This window comes from Bos mutus, chromosome 17 (assembly GCF_027580195.1).
Source record: "Bos mutus isolate GX-2022 chromosome 17, NWIPB_WYAK_1.1, whole genome shotgun sequence".
NCBI lineage: Eukaryota > Metazoa > Chordata > Mammalia > Artiodactyla > Bovidae > Bos > Bos mutus.
In genome coordinates this window covers 34340152-34365470 of record NC_091633.1, presented here as the reverse complement: position 1 = coordinate 34365470, position 25319 = coordinate 34340152, and positions in this window count along the sequence as shown.

Sequence of the window (25319 nt, the reverse complement as noted above, 5' to 3'; positions counted from 1 at the left end):
GGAAAGATGAGGGGAAGGGATAATTGTGGAGTTTCAGGTGGACATGCAAACACCTCTATATTTAAAGTGGATAACAAATGAGAACCTACTGTATACACATGAAACTCTGTTCAATGTTATGTGGCAGCCTGGGTGGGAGGAGAGTGGGGGAGAATGAATACCTGTATATGTATATGGCTGAGTCACTTTGCAGTTCATCTGAAACCCTTGAAACATTATTAGCTGGCTATTCACCAATAAAAATAAAAAAGATTTTTAAAAAGAAGAAAAAAAAACACCAAATCAAGGTATCATAGGGCCATGATATATATCAGATATCTATCCAAGCTTCTGGTAGCCTCAGGTGTTTCACGGATTATAAATGGGACCATCAATGTAAATAACCAATAATTCATATGACATCACTTGTATGTGAATTTTAAAATATGACACAAATGAAGCTATCTATGAAACAGAAAAGAATCACTGGCATAGAAAACAGACTAATGATTGACAAGAGGGAGGAATGAATCATGAGAGATGGATGAAGAGTTTGGGAATAACAAATGCAAACAATTATATATGAAATGGATAGACAACAAGTTCCTACTTATGACACAGGGAATTATATTCAATACCCTGTGATAAACTATAATGGAAAGAATATTTTAAAAAGAATATAATATATGTATAACTAAATCACTTTGCTGCACAGCAGAGATGAGCACAGTATTGTAAATCAACTACATTTCAATTTAAAAAAATATTGACCAAAAAATGTGGCCTGAAATATTACCATATATTGGCAGAAAAAAATCAATAAACAATCTATTCTAGGAATAGAAAATAATTTTATTTGAACCAAACTGTGGAATATTGTCCAGAAGGCAGCCTTTCAGATAAAGCTGAGGAACTGTTTGGGATAAGCATGATTTTCAACACAGTTTTATGTCTTGTCAGAACAAAGAACATCAAATGAGTCAAGGATAAATTTCTTCAAGGTTTGGGAGAAAAACAGATCAGTAGATGCAAAGTATGCTTTTGGCATCTGGCAAGAGAGTCTTATCATCAAAGGAGGAAGAGCATTCGTATCTCAGGAAGGAAGGCTTTTCATCTTTATTTTCAACATGAATATTATTTACTTCTGGTCAGTGTACCCTTTTCTTCAGTAATTAAATCAGATGTACAATATATCTTTGATAGGCTGAAAACAAGCTGTTTTAGTTAGCACAAAATTCAAGTTAACTCATGTATAAGCCAGAATGATTTTCCCAGTCCTCAGTATGTGAAACATCATCAGTGATTTTTCTATCTTCACACAGCCTTTCTTCTATGCCTCTCTTTCTCACTCTCCAAATTGCGTTCTCTATATATATACATGTTTCTGTGTCCAAATTTCCCATTTTCATAAGGACACAGTCATATTGGATTAAGGCCCAAACTATAGACCTCATCTTAACTAATTCTATCTGCTACAAACTTATTTCCAAATGAAGTCACTCTGAAATCCAAGGGGTTAAGACTCCAATGCATGAATTTGGGGGACACAATTCAACATATTAGCATAGGAATAGGGAACTGGCTTATTAAAGGAATTGGGAAGTTAGTGATGGATATTGACAATGATAAAGCAGGGATGATAGTATAACACACAAAGCAAGCCTGGCTCCATACTGGATCTGCCCCTTTAGCTATAACTCATGTGCTTTGTCACCTGTGCTGAGTCCTGCTGGCTCTGCATCTTTATGAAAGAATGTGGTGTATAGCCCGAAATATACATGATAGCCCTTTCTCAAGACTCTGACCTTTAAAGGTATAACACTCTTCCACTCATATATAGATAAAAAGCTGGAGAATAGAAAATAACATTTATCTTTTAGGCTTTAATAGGAACATCTGGTATACATGAACAGCTGCAAGAAGAAAGGATTTTGACACCAAGAAGTTTGCAACAATCAGTCACATTCTCTCCCCTTTTAGTATAAAAGAAGCTTGAATTCTAACTAGGGGAAGATTTTTTGGGGGGGACACCAGTCCACCATTGTCTTGGTCTGCTGGTTTTCTGAATAAAGTCACTATTTCTTGCCCGAACACTTTGTCTTTTGATTTATTGTCCTGCCGTGTGGTGAGCAGTACTTGTTAAAGATATAGTCATGAAATAATTGCCAGGGAGGAAAATAACAATCTAGACAAAGCAAAAAGGAGTAAATAAGGGGAAGTCAGAGAGAGTAGTGTGCCAAAGTGAGTCCAGGTAAGAGGGACTGGGTGGTTCCCCAAGCAGGCCCAGCTGCTCCCTCTGATCTGGACACCTCACTCATTGGACATACTGTGTTACTTAAAATGACATTATATTTCATGTTCTTTGGTGCTAAGGAGGAAAAGGGCAAAGTCTTTTCCCTGGAGGGTTTTGAAATAGCTATTTCCTCTTTATGAAACATGGTATTTGCACGGCTGGGTCATTAATGTTATCTGGTTCTTAGCTTAAATGTCACCTACTCAGAGAAGTACTCCATGCTAATGCATTAAACAGTGACTAAATAGTATATATCTGCCACAACTCATTAGCTGTTTGCAAAGAAGAAATCACTCTCTGAAAAATTTTTTACTTTTCCTTTTGTCTAATTCACCACCACACCATAACAAAATGAAAAAGCAACCTTAATTCTCTTGATCACTTATATGTTGCCATGAACTACAGCAGTGACTAACAGAAGGGAGCACTGAAGAAACAGTCATTGAATGAAAAACAATGTTTGTTTGGTTCGCCATTTTGTCTCTAGCACACAAGCTCAGAACCTGACATGTAACAGGTGCTCAATAAATTATTCTGAACACATTAATAAATTAAAAAATAAGTGACCAAATGTAAAATATTTTCAGTAATTATCAGAGATGACAATATACTGAGAGTCATGTTGAAGTTTTCCAGTTGAAAGTTTTCAGAATGAGTTAGTTTCACCCAAATGGTGAAAAATAAAGTAAATATGATGAACTGAATAATGCCACAGAGAGACAGTCATTCCTAATTCCTCAGAACCAGGCTATATCACTCTGCATGTTAAAAGAGACTTTGCGAATGTGATTACAGACCTTGGAATGGGAAGATTATCTTGTATTATCTGGATGGGCTCAAGTTAAACACAAAGGTTGTTGCCAGAAGGATCAGTGTTTGAGTGAAGATGATGCAGTAGCAGCAAAGGAGGAGTAGGGAATGAGAAGATTACTAACTGCTGGCTTTGTAGATAGAGGAAGGGACTGCAGCCAGAAAGTATAGGAAGTGTCTAGTCTATGGATAAGACAAGGACATAGATTTTGCTCTAGTGTATCCAGTAGGAATACTGCCCTGGTACAGCCATGTTAGAATCTTGGCACCCAGAACTAGGTGTGTTTTAAGCTACCAAGTCTGCCATAATTTGTTAGAGCAGCAATAAAAAACTAAGACAGCAGTACGGGAGTTAGTTGCTCAGATCAGATAAAATCAGTGGCTCAGTCGTGTCCAACTCTTTGTGATCCCATGAATCGCAGCACGGCAGGCCTCCCTGTCCATTGCTAACTACTGGAGTTCACTGAGACTCACATCCATCGAGTTAGTGATGCCATCCAGCCATCTCATCCTCTGTCATCCCCTTCTCCTCTTGCCCCCAATCCCTCCCAGCATCAGAGGCTTTTCCAATGAGTCAACTCTTTGCATGAGGTGGCCAAAGGACTGGAGTTTCTGCTTTAGTATCATTCCTTCCAAAGAAATCCCAGGGCTGATCTCCTTCAGAATGGGCTGGTTGGATCTCCTTGCAGTCCAAGGGACTCTCAAGAGTCTTCTCCAACACCACAGTTCAAAAGCATCAATTCTTCAGTGCTCAGCCTTCTTCACAGTCCAACTCTCACATCCATACATGACCACAGGAAAAACCATAGCCTTGACTAGACGAACCTTTGTTGGCAAAGTAATGTCTCTGCTTTTGAATATGCTATCTAGGTTGGTCATAACTTTCCTTCCAAGGAGTAAGCGTCTTTTAATTTCATGGCTGCAGTCACCATCTGCAGTGATTTTGGAGCTCAAAAAAATAATGTCTGACACTGTTTCCCCATCTATTTCCCATGAAGTGATGGGACTGGATGCCATGATCTTCGTTTTCTGAATGTTGAGCTTTAAGCCAACTTTTTCACTCTCCACTTTCACTTTCATCAAGAGGCTTTTGAGTTCCTCTTCACTTTCTGCCATAAGGGTGGTGTCATCTGCATATCTGAGGTTATTGGTATTTCTCCCGGCAATCTTGATTCCAGCTTGTGCTTCTTCCAGTCCAGTGTTTCTCATGATGTACTCTGCATAGAAGTTAAATAAGCAGGGTGACAATATACAGCCTTGACGAACTCCTTTTCCTATTTGGAACCAGTCTGTTGTTCCATGTCCAGTTCGAACTGTTGCTTCCTGACCTGCATACAAATTTCTCAAGAGGCAGATCAGGTGGTCTGGTATTCCCATCTCTTTCAGAATTTTCCACAGTTTATTGTGATCCACACAGTCAAAGGCTTTGGCATAGTCAGTAAAGCAGAAATAGATGTTTTTCTGGAACTCTCTTGCTTTTTCCATGATCCAGCGGATGTTGGAAATTTGATCTCTTGTTCCTCTGCCTTTTCTAAAACCAGCTTGAACATCAAGAAGTTCATGGTTCACATATTGCTGAAGCCTGGCTTGGAGAATTTTGAGCATTACTTTTCTAGCGTGTGAGATGAGTGCAACTGTGCGGTAGTTTGAGCATTCTTTGGCATTGTCTTTCTTTGGGATTGGAATGAAAACTGACCTTTTCCAGTCCTGTGGCCACTGCTGAGTTTTCCAAATTTGCAGGCTTATTGAGTGCAGCACTTTCACAGCATCATCTTTCAGGATTTGGAATAGCTCAACTGGAATTCTATCACCTCCACCAGCTTTGTTCGTAGTGATGCTTTCTAAGGCCCACTTAACTTCACATTCCAGGATGTCTGGCTCTAGGTCAGTGATTACACCATCGTGATTATCTGGGTGGTGAAGATCTTTTTCGTACAGTTCTCCTGTGTATTCTTGCCATCTCTTCTTAATGTCTTCTGCTTCTGTTATGTCCATACCATTTCTGTCCTTTATTGAACCCATCTTTGCATGAAATGTTCCTTTGGTATCTCTGATTTTCTTGAAGAGATCTCTAGTCTTTCCCATTCTGTTGTTTTCCGCTCAGTCATGTCCAACTCTCTGCAATCCCCATGGACTGTAAACCTCCACTTTCTTCTGTTCATGGGATTTTCCAGGCAAGAATACTGGAGTGGGTTGCCATTTCCTTCTCCAGGGGATCTTCCCAACCCAGGAATCAGGAATTGAACCCGGGTCTCCTGCATTGCAGGTAGATTATCATCTGAGCCACAAGGGAAGCCCTAATACAGTAGGTAACAGACAAAGATGAGATTGGATTCATGGATTCATAAACGTATGAAGAGGTCCTTAGCCAATTTGACATACCACATTTCGATAATATAAATACTACATTTTAATATATAAGTGAATTTATAGGTATATGTGTATACATTTTATACAGCTTTCTTACATGTTACTAATTTATAGAATAAAAATAAAATTTTATTGCTTAGTTACTATACATTTGTCTGTAAGCTGATATGTTAAAAGCCAGAAATGGCTGTCTTCTTCAGTATTCTTAGAAAGCTGATTACTTTTTTTCATTCTTATCCTTAGACTACACATATTTCTCAGTTCAGTTCAGTTCAGTCACTCAGTCATGTCTGACTCTTTGTGACCCCATGAATCACAGCACGCCAGGCCTCCCTGTCCATCACAAACTCCCGGAGTTCACTCAGACTCACATCCATCGAGTCAGTGATGCCATTCAGCCATCTCATCCTCTGTCATCCCCTTCTCCTCTGGCCAGCAATCCCTCCCAGCATCAGAGTCTTTTCCAATGAGTCAACTCTTCGCTTGAGGTGGCCAAAGTACTGGAGTTTCAGCTTCAGCATCATTCCCTCCAAAGAAATCTCAGGGTTGATCTCCTTCAGAATGGACTGGTTGGATCTCCTTGCAGTCCAAGGGACTCTCAAGAGTCTTCTCCAACACCACAGTTCAAAAGCATCAATTCTTTGGCGCTCAGCCTTCTTCACAGTCCAACTCTCACATCCATACATGACCACAGGAAAAACCATAGCCTTGACTAGACAGAACCTTTGTTGGCAAAGTAATGTCTCTGAATATGCTATCCAGGTTGGTCATAACTTTCCTTCCAAGGACTGTCTTTTAATTTCATGGCTGCAATCACCATCTGCAGTGATTTTGGAGCCCAAAAAAAAATAAAGTCTGACACTGTTTCCACTGTTTCCCCATATATTTCCCATAAAGTGATGGGACCGGATGCCATATTTCTATTTCATAGCAAAAAAAATAATAATAATTCTATAATGGAACACTTTTATTTTGTTGGCCTAAAGCTTAACACTCAGAAAACTAAGAGCATGGCATCTGGTCCCATCGTTTCATGGCAAATAGATGGGGAAACAGTGTCAGACTTCATTTTGGGATGCTCAAAAATCACTGCAGATGGTGATTGCAGCCATGAAATTAAAAGATGCTTACTCCTTGAAAGGAAAGTTATGACCAACCTAGATAGCATATTCAAAAGCAGAGACATTACTTTGCCAGCAAAGGTCTGTCTAGTCAAGGCTATGGTTTTTTCAGTGGTCATGTATGAATGTGAGAGTTGGACTGTGAAGAAAGCTGAGCGCCAAAGAATTGATGCTTTTGAACTGTGGTGTTGGAGAAGACTCTTGAGAGTCCCTTGGACTGCAAGGAGATCTACCCAGTCCATCCTAAAGGAGATCAGTCCTGGGTGTTCATTGGAAGGACTGATGCTAAATTTGAAACTCCAGTACTTTGGCCACCTCATGAGAAGAGTTGACTCATTGGAAAAGCCCCTGATGCTGGGAGGGATTGGGGGCAGGAGAAGAAGGGGATGACAGAGGATGAGATGGCTGGATGGCATCCCCGACTCAATGGATATGAGTTGGAGTGAACTCTGGGAGTTCGTGATGGACAGGGAGGCCTGGCCTGCTGTGATTCATGGGGTGCAAAGAGTCAGACACGACTGAGAGACTGAACTGAACTGAATGTTACCTCAAGAGAGATTAAATCTAAGTCATCAAATGGCAATAAAAAAGCAGAATTTTACAATTTGAAGAAGACTTTCATGTGGTATTATATGAAATCTGTGATTCAGCAGCCTCTGCATCACCTGAGTACTTCATGGAAATGGAGAATCTTACTCCATACAAATCATTGGATTTAGAATTTACATTTTAATAATTCCCCCAGGTAGTTTGTGTGAAATTAATTTTGAAAAGCTCTGTTTTTTTTTAAATTTTTGATCAATTTTGTTTCATAAATAAGAAAATTATTTTCTAAGAAATTAAAACTCCGAATCAGGAGAAGAATTTATATCCACACTTTTATCAATGAGCCCTTTCTGCCAGAACATTTTTTTTTTCACCCGAATCTTAAAAACACAATTTTAAAATAGTATTCTTTTTGCAGAGAATAATTAATACACATCTTAGACATAAGCCTAAAGATACAAATAAATTATCACTGTTGTCAAGGCAAAATGTCACTTTATGTTACTGTATTTGAAGTATATAATCCTTAAAATTAAAACCACCAACTAGGAACTTTGAAAGGGATTGAGGGTGATGATAGAAATTATGCAGTCTGAAATATATGATGATTTCTTTATTCCAAAGTGGTAATGGGAATGTCTATAGTAGAAGGAAAATTATTCTATAAAATTAAGGAATTTAACAAGATCCTGAGTATTAACAAGCAAATAAACCTAAAAATCCATGTAAAATCTATGCAAAATTTAAAAAACCTGAAGAAAATTGTTGACTTGATGAATATATTGAATGAGTTATTTTATTACTACCAGTTTTGCTGAATTTTCAAAAAAATATCACACAGGCATTGATTAAATTATCTTTATATTAAATGAAATCATCAAGTGTATTATTTACAATGAGTGTCTTATATTCTGAAGAGAAAGATCTGAAATAAAGCTACTTAAAGATCACTTAAACATAAGTAATAAAACATTCTATCTAAATATCTTCCTCTGCTATATAGTTTAAATAAGTCAGTTGGTGACATAGATGATACCAAATTTAAAATCAGAACACAGTCAAAGTAAAAATATGGCAATTTAAATAGAATATACAAAAGATTTATGGGAAGACTTTGTATTATAATTATCCTGTCTGTGCCTTTTCATAGATTGTCAAACTACCCTCTTTTTATAAATTTTCCATAGGAGAAAATAATACATTTATTTTAAACAACCAGAAACTTTATCCTACTTATTGGGTTCACTGATATTGGAATTTCTTAGGTAAACCTAAAAAGCATGGACATATTTTTACAGAGTTGTATTTACCACAAGTATTTTTTCACACTACAGTTTCTCTCTTAATTTGTCAAATCTGGCATGTAAGTATATACTATATACAATGCCATTCCCTAAATGTCAATATGAAAGTAATCACATGTTCAACATATAAACAAATAAACATATAAACAACATATAAACAAATTCAAGATATTTCATTATTTCTTTATTGTTTAAGGTACTTGGGCAAGAGTCATTAGAATTGATGCTTTTGAATCGTGGTATTGGAGAAGACTCTTGAAAGTCCCTTGGACTGCAAGGAGGACCAACCAGTCCATCCTAAAGGAAATCAGTCCTGAATATTCATTGGAAGGACTGATGCTGAAGCTGAAGCTCCAATAATTTGGCCACTTGATGCAAAGAGCTGACTCTTTGGAAAAGACCCTGATGATGGGAAAGACTGAATAAAGGCAGGAGCAGGAGGGGATGACAGAGGATGAGATGGTTGGATGGCATCACTGACTTAATGGACCTGAGTTGAGTAAACTCTGGGAGTTGGTGCTAGACAGGGAGGCCTGGTATGCTGCAGTCTATGGGGTTGCAAAGACTCGGACATGACTGTGACTGAACTAAACTGAACTGAGATTCATCACAAGTAATCAAGTATGCTTTCCTTCCATACATTAAGACCAATATTAGGAAAGACTAGATTGATTAGGAGAATTTGACTTTTTCACTTTTCGCATGAGATATGAAAAACAAATTGCTTAAAATCAGTAGTTATGAAAGTAGACCTCTATCTTTTTAAGTAGTATTAATATAGACAGGAAATATATTGCTCGAAGATAGATTGATAAAGTCATATAAAATAGATACATGGATAGATGACTGATAATCATATGCAACAATTAGAAAACGCATTTTATTTTATATAAAACTCTTGTATAGATTATAAGTCATATTTTAAAAATAGTGATGGCCCAGGTAAGGCCAGATGCAGTGTGAGGTACAGTTGGCTATGTCAAAGAAACCACCTATCATTACTTACTAGCTGTGTAAATATGCTGCATTCAGAATAGTTCCACATTCCTTTGTTTCCTTCCCTGTTAAAAGATACAGTAAAGATAGCATTGAATAAATCTATTAATATATAAACAATATTTTCACAAAACCAAGTATAAGCCTCATGTAAAAATAATGTTATATTGAATTTGAGGTTTATCTGGGTTTCTCAAGGATATCTACATGACATAGCAAGATGATCAGTATTATGTATGTATAACATATGCATAGGTCTACATTTAATTTAGAGATAGCACCACCAAAGTGTCAAATAAGTGAATCAAGAAGTCTGTCATGATAAGTTTTAATAATTATTAACTTAAATATAGACCTTTTCATTTCCTCCCAAGAGCAACAAAAATATCAAAAATGAGAGATGTCTGCTCTTGAATTCAATATTATGACACATTATAATAATATAATATTCAGTAATATGTTTATAGGCGTAGCATATAGGTATAACATATATAATAACATCAGGGCTTCCCTGATGGCTCAAACGGTAAAGAATCTGCCTGCAATGCAGGAGACCTGGGTTTAATCCCTGGGTCAGGAAGATCCCCTAGAGAAGGAAATGTCAACCCACTCCAGTGTTTTTGCCTGGAGAGTTCCATGGACAGAGGCTACAGTCTATGGGGTTGCAAAGAGTTGAACATGACTGAGCAAGTAACACTTTCACTTTTGGGCATAACAATACGATCTAATAAAACTTACTAATTTATAACAATGATGTTAGTATATACAATATAAAGGACTTTGCATGTATCAATAAACAATAAACAGGCAAATAATACATTTTTCACTGAGAATGACAAATAGAAAATTAGATTTCCTTGTTTTGATAGTGATTTCTCTTTTAATAATTCTCTTAGAGAAAGCAAGAATACTTTGTCTGGGCAGGAATCTTGATTCAGATACTTCTGGTATGAAGAGATAGATATCATAATTCCCTCCATTCTTTCATCTCTCTCCATAAATATGAGCCAATTATGTCTGAGGGGAGGGTTTTGATTTTTTTTCAGTTTTATTGAGATACAATTGGCATATAATAGTGTGAAAATTCAAGATGTATGATGCATTGATTTGACATATATTACCATATGATGACCTCTGTACCATAGCTAAAACTCTGTCTTGTCACATGATTAATATTTGCATTTGTATGAGAACAACTAAGGTCTAATCTCTTGGCAACTTTGAAGTCTATAATATGCTGTTGTCAAGAGGGACAAAATTCTTTTTTAAGGGATTAAATTTGATGAAACGAGGTTCACATAGAGTATTCTCCGTTTTGCATAACTTAAAATCAAATGAGTTGGCATCTTAAGTACATTTGAAAAACATCTTCACCATTTCTCCATATTCTGTGAGCTAAAAGCAAATCACAGATTCCATTTGCACACAAAGGGAGGGAATTTTACAAAATGTGGCTCAGTGAAGAAGGCCTCAGGGTGTGTTTGATACATTACCATTTGGAAATTTCCTGAAAACTGAAAGTATGGAGTTAAGTTTTGAAGAGAAGACTAATATTTCTGGGAGTAGCATAATGGGTTACAGCATAGTGCATCCAGATGGAAAAGCCCCAGGTACTCTAATTGACTTGGGCAATAAATGTGTATGTGTGTGTGTGTATGTGTGTATGCGTGCACACATGCACAAGTATCTGTATCAGTATGTATGTGTAAATGCGCAAAAGGAAATATCACTTATTTTCTGCATTTTTACAATTTTGAGGACCAGGTTACTTTGTTCAGGTCTTCCTGAGTTATTGTCCAATGGAGAGATGAACTTCCATTTATCTCACTAATAGGATTATTGCCACATGGACAAAAGCAAGGAGCTTTACCTGGACAACAGAATATTAGGATGGCTCCAGAGAACAAACCATCTGGAAATGACTTCAGAAACATCTTCAAAATGGGTATTTTATTTTTCATTCTATCATTAAGTAAGAATTACTAACAAGTCATAAATTGTGGACACTTATGACTGGTCTAAGGTTTTTACAATTATTTGTGCTGAAGATTCCCAGGAATGTATCTAATGAAAAAGATTCAGTTTTGAAACATCAAGATTAAATCTCATCACTAGTGTCAAAGGCTGAGAAATTCTTGTTTTAGAGTGTTTTAAATGATGGTTGATAGCTGGGTGGGTTATCAATCAGTGTATCAAAAATTGATTCCCAAATTTTCTTAACAAAGACCCCACACACTGGTAGTTCTCACTAGCTATCTTTTGAATTGTTCATTTATGAGTAGAATAAATAAAATTATAGAACAAAATTGATTTTAAGAATAATTTTCAATCTAAAGGTTTTATGTAATGGCTATAGAATAAAATTCAGGGTCTCTCTTCATATTTCTCCTGAAATAGAAGCTAGGTATGTTTAGCTATGTTGGATGCAGCTCCCGAGAAAAGGCTTACTGTTGTTCACAACAGACTATTCTGCTGTGGTTACAGCATGCTATAGGACTGTGAATATTTATGGTGAGAAAGGTCAGTTTTGTCTTCTCATTTTATAGATAAGGAAATTGTGATCAAATGATCCATACCTGGAAGCACAACTCATGAACCCCACTGAGAACTTGTCTTAGAGCTGTGCCTACAGGTTAACTTCTTTTCACATATTATGTGAAAAATTGAGAGGCAGTAAAATCAAATTATTCTCCTCTGCTTAGTATCTAATTAGTAGTTTTGAGAGTAGAATAAATGTATGGTGAATTCATGATCTGTTAACCATCTGAGGTTATTTTTGTAGCATTGCTTTCTATCGGTGTCCTAAATCTGGAGAGCAAAGATCATGGTTCACATTTTGAATATTTTAAATAATTTCTAATAATATTTCACATTGAAGGCATTTAACAGGTGATCATGGAAAGCATGAATGAATGAGAAGGAAATAATTCAGTCTATAAGATGATGATTTACATAACCAACACTGAAAGGCAAGAAAAACCTCATTCAAATTATTAAATTTATCTGTGCTAAGGTAAAGAATGCAAAATAATACAGTAGAACTTTCTCATTTGAAAGTAAAGCAAGGGCAGCTTTCTAAAATAAGGTCACCCAAATCCAGTGTATAACACATGGTTATCTCTAAAATATATTATTCTTGAAGCTTTTCAATTTTTGAAAATACATTATTATCAAAGCAGACATTGCACAGCTTGTCTAATACTTTGATGCTGAATGACTAGTTCTTAAGCTCTGTTTTCTTTGTGGTTAAATCCTTGGCTGAAGGGCTTGCAGAGTCTGCCAAGATAAAATAAAAAATACCAGATAGAATAATACATCTACATCACAAATCACCAGACTAAAATAAAAAGAGATGACAAAAACACAGTGAAGCTTACATCTACCATTTGAGTAGTGTTGATGGTATCCTTCTTTTAAATATGAGAATGCTTATTTTGTCCTATAAATCTTGATTTATTCTCTAGTGACAGCTTGGTCATGTTAATGTAACTCATTTGCATTTAACAAATCCAAGGATAATATAAAATTCTCACAATTTAAAAAATAGCTTTATTTATTTATTTCTGGCTGTGCTTCATCTTCGTTACTGCAGGGGTTACTCTTCTTTGCAGTGGGCCAGCTTCTCATTGCAACAGCTTCTCTTGTTGCAGAGCACAGGCCCTGGGCATACAAGCTTCAGTAGTTGTGGGTGTGTGGGCTCAATAGTTGCGACTACTGGACTCTAGAGCACAGGTTCAATAGTTGTGGCTCACAGGCTTAGTTTCTCCATGGCATGTGAGATTTCCCTGGACCAGGGATCAAACCCGTGTCTCCTGCATTCGCAGGCTGATTCTTTATTAGTGAGCCACCAGGGAAGCTCTGCAATTTTCTTATAATGTCTTATATTTGGAAAAATATTTCAGACCAAGATTGTTTATAAGGAGAAATATGAGCATGTTTTCATCGTCTTTTGTACAAAATCGAAGTATGTGAGGCAAAAGATTATGCTATTGGGTATTTTGTATGCAAGTAAACTACTGAAAAAATATGTTGCCATCAAATGCATAGGCATCTGGATTGTTCCCCCTCAGATGTGATCCCCTTTTAAAATGATAATGAGTTACAACAAATACATTTATATGCAAATATAACAAGCAAATGATAGCTATGCAAATTGTGTATATGTAAAATGCAGGAAAGCTATATATTTTATAAACTCAGCAGAGATTTTCTGACTGCTTGCTTAAGTTCATACATCATGCCAGATGGTAGAAATATAGGGATAGAAACCCCCGTTTCCCAGTGCACTGATGGGCAGCCCTGGCTCTGCTTCATTTTTACGTAATGGGGTTATTAAAATAAAGACAACTAGCCCTCCTTTCAGATACTAAGATTCAGAACCTCTAAGGCAGGTTCTAATGAACTCTATTAAAACTCAGTGATTCAAGATTTTTAATAGAACTCATTAGAACCTGCCTTAGAGGTTCTGAATCTTAGTTTCTGCAAGTGTGGTTTGTGTACTTAATATCATCTATATAAACACATTGGCAGAATATCTAAACAGACATTTCTCCAAAGAAGACATACAGATGGCCAAGAGGCACATGAAAAGGTGTTCAACACCACTATTTGTCAGAGAAATGCAAATCAAAACTACAGTGAAGTATCACCTCATACCAGTCAGAATGACCATTATCAAAAAGTCTAAAAACAATAAATGCTGAAGAGGGTGTGGAGAAAAGGGAACGCTCCTGCAGTCTTGGTGGGAATGTAAATTGGTGCAACCATTATAAAGAACATATGAATATTTCTTAAAAAAATAAAAATAGAGGTACCACATGACCCTGCAATCCCATTCCTGTGTATACATGGAGAAAAACATTATTCAAAAAGGTACATGCACCTCAATATTCATTTTGTCATTATTTACAATAGCCAGGTCATGGAAGCAATCTAAATGGTCACTGACAGATGAATGGATAAAGATGTGGTGCATATATACAATGGTATACTGCTGCTGCTGCTGCTGCTAAGTCGCTTCAGTCGTGTCCGACTCTGTGCGACCCTATAGACGGCAACCCACCAGGCTCCCCGTCCCTGGGATTCTCCAGGCAAGAACACTGGAGTGGGTTTCCATTTCCTTCTCCAATACATGAAAGTGAAAAGTGAAAGTGAAGTTGCTCAGTCGTGTCTAACTCTTAGCGACCCCATGGACTGCAGCCTACCAGGCTCCTCCGCCTATGGGATTTTCCAGGCAAGAGTACTGGAGTGGGGTGCCATTGCCTTCTCCGAATGGTATACTACTCAGTCATAAAGAAGAAGGAAATAATGTCATGTGCAACAACATGGATGCACCTAGAGATTGCCGTACTGTATGAAGTGGGAGAGAAAGACAAATATTGTGTGACATCATCTATAGAGGAATTAAAAATGATAGAAATGAACTTATTAATAAAACAGACTCACAGACTTAATGAATTTATGGTTACCAAGGGGAAAGAAAGGACTTCCCTGGTGGCTCAGACGGTAAAGCGTCTGCCTACAATGAGGGAGACCCGGGTTCGATCCTGGGTTGGGAAGATCCTCTGGACAAGGAAATGACACCCCACTCTAGTACTCTTACCTGGAAAATCCCATGGACGGAGGAGCATGGTAGGCGTCAGTCCATGGGTTCACAGAGTCGGACACTACTGAGTGACTTCACTTTCACTTTCAATTTCAAGGGGGAAGAATGGAGAGAGTAATAGTAGAGGAATTTGGGATTGAAATGTGCACACTGCTGCTGCTGCTGCTAAGTCGCTTCAGTTGACCAATAAAAAACTAATGTATAGCACAGGGAACTCTGCTCAGTATTCTGTTAACAACCTAATTGGGAAAGTAATTTGAAAAAGAATAGATACATTATATGTATAACTAAATCACTTTGTTGTACACCTGAAACTAACACAAACTATTAATCAACTATGAAAGTGAAGTCACTCAGTCGTGTCCAACTCTTTGCGACCCCATGGACTGTAGCCTATCAGGCTCCTCTGTTCATGGGATTTTCCAGGCAAGAGTTCTGGAGTGGATTGCCATTTCCTTCTCCAGGGGATCTTCCTGACCCAGGAATCGAACCCAGCTCTCCCTCATTGCAGGCAGACACTTTACTGTCTGAGCCACCAGGGAAGCCCTAATCAACTATACTCCAATATAAAATAAAAAGTTAAAAAAGCCTCAGTAATGCAAATGAATAAGTGATTTTGAAAATACTGCCTTGTGTGTATGACTCAGTGTCAGGCAAACAGAATTAAAATAATTCTAAGAATCCCGAAGAAGTATGCTCTGGGTACAAAATGATCATTAGTGATATAAAACTCGTTTTGTGAGTCTAAAATTGTATGATCTGGATTTTAAAAAATAGAGGGTAAGAAAATACAACAAAGTGTTTGCAAAGTGTGAGGTACAGAAGAGATGAGATTAGAGAGGCAACCATAGACAGATCATGAGTTATACTGAGCATTTCGAAAACTTCCTTGATGGCAATAAGGACTCATTAAAGAATTTTTAGTAAAAGAATCACATCTGTAGTCTGGAAATGGAACCCTGGCTGTAGAGTTAACAAACAATTTCAATTTCTATTGACATTGGGACTACATCTCCCAGCACACCCTGCAGTGAGTCAGAGCCCCACAGTAAATATTTGAAGGGGAAAAAGCCAGAGGTGGTATAATTAGTAAATGAGAACTTTAAAACGTCTGTCATAATATTTCATAAATATCTAAAGTAATCTGTAAAGATAATGGTAGATGACATTGGAGATATTTTTAAAAAGAAACAAATAGAACTTTAGAACTTGGAGATAGGTAGACAAATAGGTATGAATATATATATATATATTCATACCTATTTAAATATATAGGTATATATATACCTATATATATATATTCAATATATATTGAATATATATATATTCTATATATATATATATACATATATATATATTGAATTGACCTAGCAGATTCAATGAAGAAGGAAAGATTAGTGAAAATAAAAACATAGCACTAGAAATTATCCAAAAAGGAGAACAGAAAGAAAAGACAATGAAAAAAATGCATAGGAACTCATTGACGTGTTAAATAACATGAAAAAGTCTAGTATGTATGTTTCATGTCCCAGAAGTCAAGAGAGGAAAAGGGAAGAATATGAGAGAGCTAATGAAAGCCAGTGCAGACAGTCTAGAGCAGGGACAGGGTAGGCAGTGGGGGCAGATGGGCAGTTCTATCAATGTACACAGTGCTTTGCCTGCCATTGATGAAACTGGTGCAAATTGATCTTGTGGTCAAATTAAAAGTTAAAGTATTTTTAAACATATAAAAGATATTTATTAAACATTTATTTTGTCACGAGTTTGTCTAGGTGGTAGGTAGTGACTTGAACTCAGTACTTGAAATGGGTTTTTGGAATAGATAATGCCAAGAAAAGAATGAGGACAGAGAAACTCTTGACAGGACATCTAATGCAGCCCAGTAGTGAAAGAAGATGAGGGCCTGAATTTGTCCACTGGCACAGTTAGCAACAGAGTGGGTCTAAAAGGCTTTATTAAAGTAGAATAGTATTTGGCCACCCAGACTGAATAAGGGTGAAGAATAATTCATTTTAGATTTCAAATTTTAAAATATAAGGAAAAGAAAAAAAATCTGTAGAGAAAGAAGATGTGTCTTCACTCATATATGTAAATGCAAAGCACAGAAAGACTAAGGCATTAGAAACCTCAGGAAAATACGTGGCAGGGCTAAACCTGGTGAGGTTAATATTGTAAATTTAGATTTGGGAATGGTTTTACACCTTTCTTTAATGCCTAAAACTCTACTAGGTACTTAGAAAAAAATTATCAAAACAAGTTTTTATTTAATTAATAAATATGACATACACCAGTATTGGGAAAAGATTGTAATAGTTCCCATAGTTAGTAAGAAGGACTTATAGCATTTACTACAGTTCCCTTGTAGCTCAGAAGGTAAAACGTCTGCCTACAATGTGGGAGACCGGGTTTTGATCCCTGGGTTGGGAAATTCCTCTGGTGAAGGAAATGGCAACCCACTCCAGTATTCTTGCCTGGAAAATCCCATGGACAGACGAGCCCAGTAAGTTACAGTCCATGGGGTCGCAAAGAGTTGGACACGACTGAGCAATTTCACTAGAAGACTGAAGCATAAGCTCAAAAATGGCCATGAGAATGCACTATGAGTGTGATTGTAGGATACAATTTTTTATTGAAGACACTCTGTGTATTATAAAAAACGTTAAAGCGTCCTGGGCAGCAGCTTTTGTTAAGGAGTTTGAATGTGCAGACACACAGACTGGCTATTGACTGAGGAACAGGTGAGACACTGTCTATTCAACTAGGTCACAAAACAAGAATAAAACTTTATTTATTTATTTATTTTTTTTTCATCTTGATTTTATTTTATTTTTTAACTTTACAATATTGTATTGGTTTTGCCATATATTGAAATGAATCAGCCACAGGTATACATGTGTTCCCCATCCTGAACTCTCCTCCCTCCTCCCTCCCCATACCATCCCTCTGGGTCATCCCAGTGCACCAGCCCCAAGCATCCAGTATCATGCATCGAACCTGGACTGGTGACTCGTTTCATATATGATATTATACATATTTCAATGCCATTCTCCCAAATCATCCTACCCTCTCCCTCTCCCACAGAGTCCAAAAAAAAAAAAAAAAAGAATAAAACTGATGAGATAATTTCTCACTGTAAAATACAGTCAGTATGACTATTTCCAAATGTCAGTTCTTTTACTGTATTACATAGCAATACATGACCAAAAAGTATGCAGTGCTGAAAACAACATAATAATCCAATATTAAAAGCTTTGATTAGGAAGAGGTATGCAATGGTGGCAAAGCCTGTGGAACTGTTAACATCTCAAAGTTTTAAGTAGTGTTACCATTTTTCTTTTTAATATGTTGCCACAGGCAGTCTTTCCACTGTACAACATTGGATGGTGTGTCTGATCCATGGTGGTGTTGCTATCTGTAGTCAAAGTTAATCCATCCAGATCAATCTTGGGTATCTAGAGGTTGTTTCAGCCGGTTTATAAAAATGGGGCAATCAGAATCAGCCATGCTTTATGTCAGTTGCTTTGAGGACTGAGGACATAAAAAACAGAGGACACAAAGGAAACTATTAGCAAGGTGAAAAGACAGCCTTCAGAATGGGAGAAAATAATAGCAAATGAAGCAACGGACAAACAACTAATCTCAAAAATGTACAAGCAACTCCTACAGCTCAATTCCAGAAAAATAAATGACCCAATCAAAAAATGGGCCAAAGAACTAAATAGACATTTCTCCAAAGAAGACATACAGATGGCTAACAAACACATGAAAAGATGCTCAACATCACTCATTATCAGAGAAATGCAAATCAAAACCACTATGAGGTACCATTTCACACCAGTCAGAATGGCTGAGATCCAAAAGTCTACAAGCAATAAATGCTGGAGAGGGTGTGGAGAGAAGGGAACCCTCTTACACTGTTGGTGGGAATGCAAACTAGTATAGCCACTATGGAGAACCGTGTGGAGATTCCTTAAAAAACTGGAACTAGAACTGCCTTATGATCCAGCAATCCCACTACTGGGCATACACACTGAGGAAACCAGAAGGGAAAGAGACACGTGTACCCCAATGTTCATCGCAGCACTGTTTATAATAGCCAGGACATGGCAGCAACCTAGATGTCCATCAGCAGATGAATGGATAAGAAAGCTGTGGTACATATACACAATGGAGTATTACTCAGCCATTACAAAGAATACATTTGAATCAGTTCTAATGAGATGGATGATACTGGAACCTATTATACAGAGTGAAGTAAGCCAGAAAGAAAAACACCAATACAGTATACTAACGCATATATATGGAATTTAGAAAGATGGTAACAATAACCCTGTGTACGAGACAGCAAAAGAGACACTGATGTATAGATCAGTCTTGTGGACTCTGTGGGAGAGGGAGAGGGTGGGGAGATTTGGGAGAATGGCATTGAAACATGTATAATATCATGTATGAAACAAGTCGCCAGTCCAGGTTTGATGCACAATACTGGATGCTTGGGGCTGGTGCACTGAGACTACTCAGAGGGAGGGTATGGGGAGGGAAGAGGGAGGAGGGTACAGGATGGGGAACACAGGTATACCTGTACGGATTCATTTTGATATTTGGCAAAAGTAATACAATATTGTAAAGTTTAAAAATAAAATAAAATAAAAACTGAGGACAGTTTTCTATGGTGATACAAAGAGCAATTTCATATTTTTCAGTGTATTTTATTTCAAGGTTAGTCAATAGTATGCACCTCAAAATATTTTTATTTGCTTGTCTTTCCAAAAAGACTCATGGAATTACTGACTGTTTTGTGTAATGGTGAATAATTATGCCAATAATGAAACTATGATATTCGACTCAATACCTTTCACTTCCTAAAACAGTCATTGTTGATTTTATAGATAGATATTGATAGATAGACCTGAATGCATACATTAACACATATATACATAGTTTTTACATATATGTATGCAATTTATAAATGATGGAATTGATAAATAACTCTTTAATCAAAATCAAAAACTTCCATCAAAAAGTCATCAGTAAGGGATTCAAGAGCTTTATATTGATTATATTCTCTTATTATACATAAAGACTTGAAATAATATTGGTATTTTTGTACTTACAAATAGATATTTGTGAATGTTTTCATTAGTATTATATCTGTCTATAATCCATTATTCATTTATATGAAAATTGTTAGTTGTAGGATATGGCACCAGTTTCTAGGAACATGGTCAATTTCTCTTCTAAATCAAATTGTGACTGTCAAATAAATACTAGATAATTTAGTCTAAATATAAAATTGTTGATGTTTAGTTTTAAAAAACGTTATCTAAATGCACAAATTAAAAAGGCTATCAATTTATATCAGCAATTATTTAAGAAGAACATTTATCTATTCTAAGCATCTTCCTGGGAATTATAATTATACAGCAACTAGGGAGAAAGGAATGGAGTAAAATCAAATGATGGAATGTGGCAATCCATAGGTTTAGATTCAATAGTAAATATCCAAGATCTATGTGGTATTTTTAGAATTTGACTGCCATATCAACATCATTAAAAAATATCTATTTATTTGGCTGTACCTGGTCTTTAGCTGCTGAATGCAGGAGCTTCACTTGCCTGACCGGCAATGGAATCCAGGTCCCCCATAATGGGAGCATGGAGTCCCAGCCACTGGACTACCAGGGAAGTCCCCTCTTTATTATTTTTCAGTGAATTAAAAATAAGAAGAAAACGATGACAGTGACTAGTGTGTGGACACAGGAAAAAATTATATATTTCTACCAAATAAACATAGCTCAGCTGGTAAAGAATCTGCCTGCAATGCAGGAGACCCCAGTTTGATTCCTGGGTTGGGAAGATCCCCTGGAGAAAGGATAGACTACCCATTCCAGTATACTTGGGCTTCCCTTGTGGCTAAGCTGGTAAAGAATCCACCTGCAATCTGGGTTCCATCCCTGGGTTGGGAAGATCCCCTGGAGATCTACCAACTCCAGTATTCTGGCCTAGAAAATCCATGGACGGAGGAAGCTGGTAGGCTACAGTCCATGGGGTCGCAAAGAGTTGGACACGACTGAGTGACTTTCACTTTCACTTTTCATCAAATAAATAAATACAAAATTTCCCTCAACACATTTATTTTCCAGTATCCAATGTCCGTACTCAGATTTTTTTCTCACATATTTCCATTTCAGTTGCAATCTTGCTAGATTTCTTTTCCCCCTCCCCTGGATTTTCTAGAGACTTTCAAATTGTCCTCTTTGTGATGCAGAACATCTCAGCCTGAGCCAATGTCTTACTTTTAAGTTTGCTTATCTCACTTCAAACAAAAGTGCTTCCATTTTACTGGAATCATCCTCCAATGAGCACAGTTTTATAGTCTGCCTTTGTGTCTTTGAGAATACTCATGGTTCCACTTAAGCTAACTTCTTACAATTATATTGCTTTCTCAGAAAGGAATTTGGGGAGATATACTTTTACCATTATATAAAGGCTGAGTCATAAAAGAGGAAGACCGAACAAACAAGATCAAACAGGACACAGAATAAGAAAAGAAATAAGCTATGTAGGGTAAAATAAGAAGTTGAACTTTTGAAATAAAGTTTTTATGTTAGTATATAAAGGAAGATAAATTTAAGTTGATAATAGAAAACAGGTGGCTTTAAAAAAAAATGAATACAATAAATGTTTTGCCAAGGGATTAAAGTCCAATGTAATAAAGAACACTCACATCTACAAAATACGAGTTAAATTTAGAATCAAAACATGGTGATGGGTCACAGATTGTGACAAAAGTGAATGGAGTATGATTAGATGGAAAAGAAGGCTATTGAAGCAAACAAAATATGGGATGATTGGACTTCTATTCAAATAGGGACAATGGGGATAAAGAGGGAGTGAATTTGAAGATTTAGAATCAAATTGGGTGCCATAGTAAGATGTATATTGGGTTTATGTTCATAAATAAATATTAGAGGAGAAGAACTAAAGAGCCTCTTGATGAAAGGGAAAGAGGAGAGTGAAAAAGTTGGCTTAAAAGCTCAACATTCAGAAAACTAAGATCATGGCATCTGGGTCCACTACTTCATGGCAAATAGATGGGGAAACAGTAGCTCACTTTATTTTTGGGGGCTCCAAAATTACTGCAGATGGTGATTGCAGCCATGAAATTAAAAGACGCTTACTCCTTGGAAGGAAAGTTATGACCAACCTAGACAGCATATTAAAAAGCAGAGACATTACTTTGCCAACAAAGGTCCATCTAGTCAGAGCTATGGTTTTTCCAGTAGTCATGTATGGATGTGAGAGTTGGAATATAAAGAAAGCTGAGCACCGAAGAATTGATGCTTTTGAACTGTGGTGTTGGAGAAGACTCTTGAGAGTCCCCTGGACTGAAAGGAGATCCAGCCAGTCCATCCTAAAGGAGATCAGTCCTGAGTGTTCATTGGAAGGACTGATGTTGAAGCTAAAACTCCAGTATTTTGGCCACCTGATGCAAAGAGCCAACTCATTTGAAAAGATCCCTGAGGGCAGGAGGAGAAGGGGACAACAGAGGATGAGATGGCTGGATGGCATCACCGACTCAATGGACACGGGTTTGGGTAGACTCCAACAGTTGGTGATGGACAGGGAGGCCTGGCGTGCTGTAGTTCATGGGGTTGCAAAGAGTAGGACACTACTGAGCAACTAAACTGAACTGAATAGAAAATATTTAAATGTGGCATTGAAACATGTAAAATATCATGTAAGAAATGAGTTGCCAGTCCAGGTTCGATGCAGGATACTGGATGCTTGGGGCTAGTGCACTAGGACGACCCAGAGGGATGGTATGGGGAGGGAGGAGGGAGGAGGGTTCAGGATGGGGAACACATGTATACCTGTGGTGGATTCATTTTGATATTTGGCAAAACTAATACAATTATGTAAAGTTTAAAAATAAAATAAAATTAGAAAAAAAAAATGTGCATTTGTGCTAACTCTGAAAGCAGTCAGGGGCAAACAAATAAAACAAATCTCATACTAAACAGTAAACCCAGAAATCAGGTTTCACAAGGCTGAAAATAAGTTTAATCTCATGAGAAATACATGTTATTTTAGAGATTCATTTTCACATTCTATTTGTGAATTACAGAATTTACTGATGATTTTTCAGAAGAATGAAATATATCCTTATTATATATATTTATATCAGCATGTGTGACTGATTCTGATCCTAAATTACTTTTAAGTTTGATAGTGGGTTTCTTAAACTATATACTCTGAGTGTTCTCTAAAATTAAACAGTCATACTCCAAAAGGCTTAGAAAGACTTGCTCTTTATGGGAAGAAAGTATTAGATATTGTTATTATATATTTTTTTAAATTTTCTTTTTTTTGATATATATTTTTGTATATGTTTATATATGTATGTGTACACTAGAACCATTAATATATATTTAATTTATCAATATATTTAATATGATATATATGCATTTACTTGTGTGAGTAGGTATACATATTATATCAATTCCTTTGCAAAATGAAAAGAGCTGGAATCCAGTTACTACATAGATGTTGAGCTAACCTTGCCTGAAGATACCATACATGCATGGTTAGTTGCTCAGTTTATCTGACTCTTTGAGATCCCATGAACTGTAACCCACCAGGCTCTTTTGTCCATGGAATTTTCCAGGCAAGATACCTGTGGCGGATTCATTTTGATATTTGGCAAAACTAATACAATTTGTAAAGTTTAAAAATAAAATAAAATTAAAAATAATAATAATAATAAAAAAAAAGAATACTGGAATGGGTAGCCATTCCCTTCACCAGGGGTCTTCTGACCCAGGATCGAACCCAGGTCTCTTGTATTGCAGGTGGATTCTTTACTATCTGAGCTACCAGGAACCCAGAAGATACCCATAGACAAATATTAAACTATGTTAAATCATATATATATATATTATATATATATATTTCTCTGTACAGCACTCCTGTATAGAAGAGAAACAGTGTTTAAGACCCCTCCCATTATAGCCACAACATGTGCTATCACTTTAAAAAAAAGTAGTTCATTGTTTCCTATGGAAGGAAAAGCTGTGTGCCACAGACAGGTTGTTGGATTAAAAGGTTCCCAGAAGAACCAGTCACCAAAAGAAGTTATCCCTTAAGCAGGCCCTTAGTCACACTCATCACCTTGGCCACCTCTCCCCTAGGACTAATGCGAAAAGTGCTCAGAGGCCCCACACCATCCACACTGCATTGATTTCCTGCCTTTACTCAAGAGACCACCATCAGGACTTCCTAAGCCTTATATACCCCTCACACTGCTAGAAAACCATACATCATAAGATACCTCATCACACACCTTGCACACCATTAGAAACCCAAGCCACCAGTCCACTTCAAATCATTCACATCCATTCATCTGACATAATTCCTTATGTTTACACAACCTCTAAAACCATCCTATGCTATGTTTTACTGAAAAGATCTATAATCAGAAAAATTCCTAAAATTTTCAAACTACTTCTACATGTTATTTACCTCTCTATAACAGAACTCAGTTATGACCTGACAACACTGCTAACCTTAAAGTCCTCTCAAATGAGTATCTTTTTGTTTAATTACCACTTAATTTAGGACTCAGAGATAGGTGAAAACAAAACAGTATACTGTCATCATGATCTCTATCAGACTAGTTCAGTCTGTTTTCTACCATAATTTTTACCTTATTGAAAACTCCAATTGATTTTTTTCTATGACCTGCTTTTTCTCTAACATATGTATTAACTTCATTTCCTAATTAACTTAGATTCAATGTTCTATAAATATAACAACACCCTCTCAAGCCTTTCAGCTCCCTTTTCCCTTTTCCATGTTTTACCTAATACCTAATTAAACTCAATTTTATGTCTTTTTTTAATGACTGAACACATCAGAAATGATTTATCTCAACTTAAATTCAGGGCTACTAATTTCCAATAATCAAAATTCAAAATAAGTTTGATTTCCAATAACTCAAAAATCTTTTTAACATTTTCTTTGATTTCCTCCTACCTCAAATATCTATTGCTCATTTCCTATATTATTTTTTCTTTTTCTTTTTGCCTATTTGTTCTTCATTCTCAGCTAATTACCTTGGCTCATGCTTCATTGAGAAAACAGAGAATCTGAATGGACTAATTTCCTCTTTTCAAGAGCAAATACAATTCTCTGCTTTCCATCTTGCTACCATGGATGAGATATCCTTGTAATCACCAACCAAGTGATGGATAATATGCTGAAATCTCTCTCCTCTTTTTTTCAAGATGTTTTTC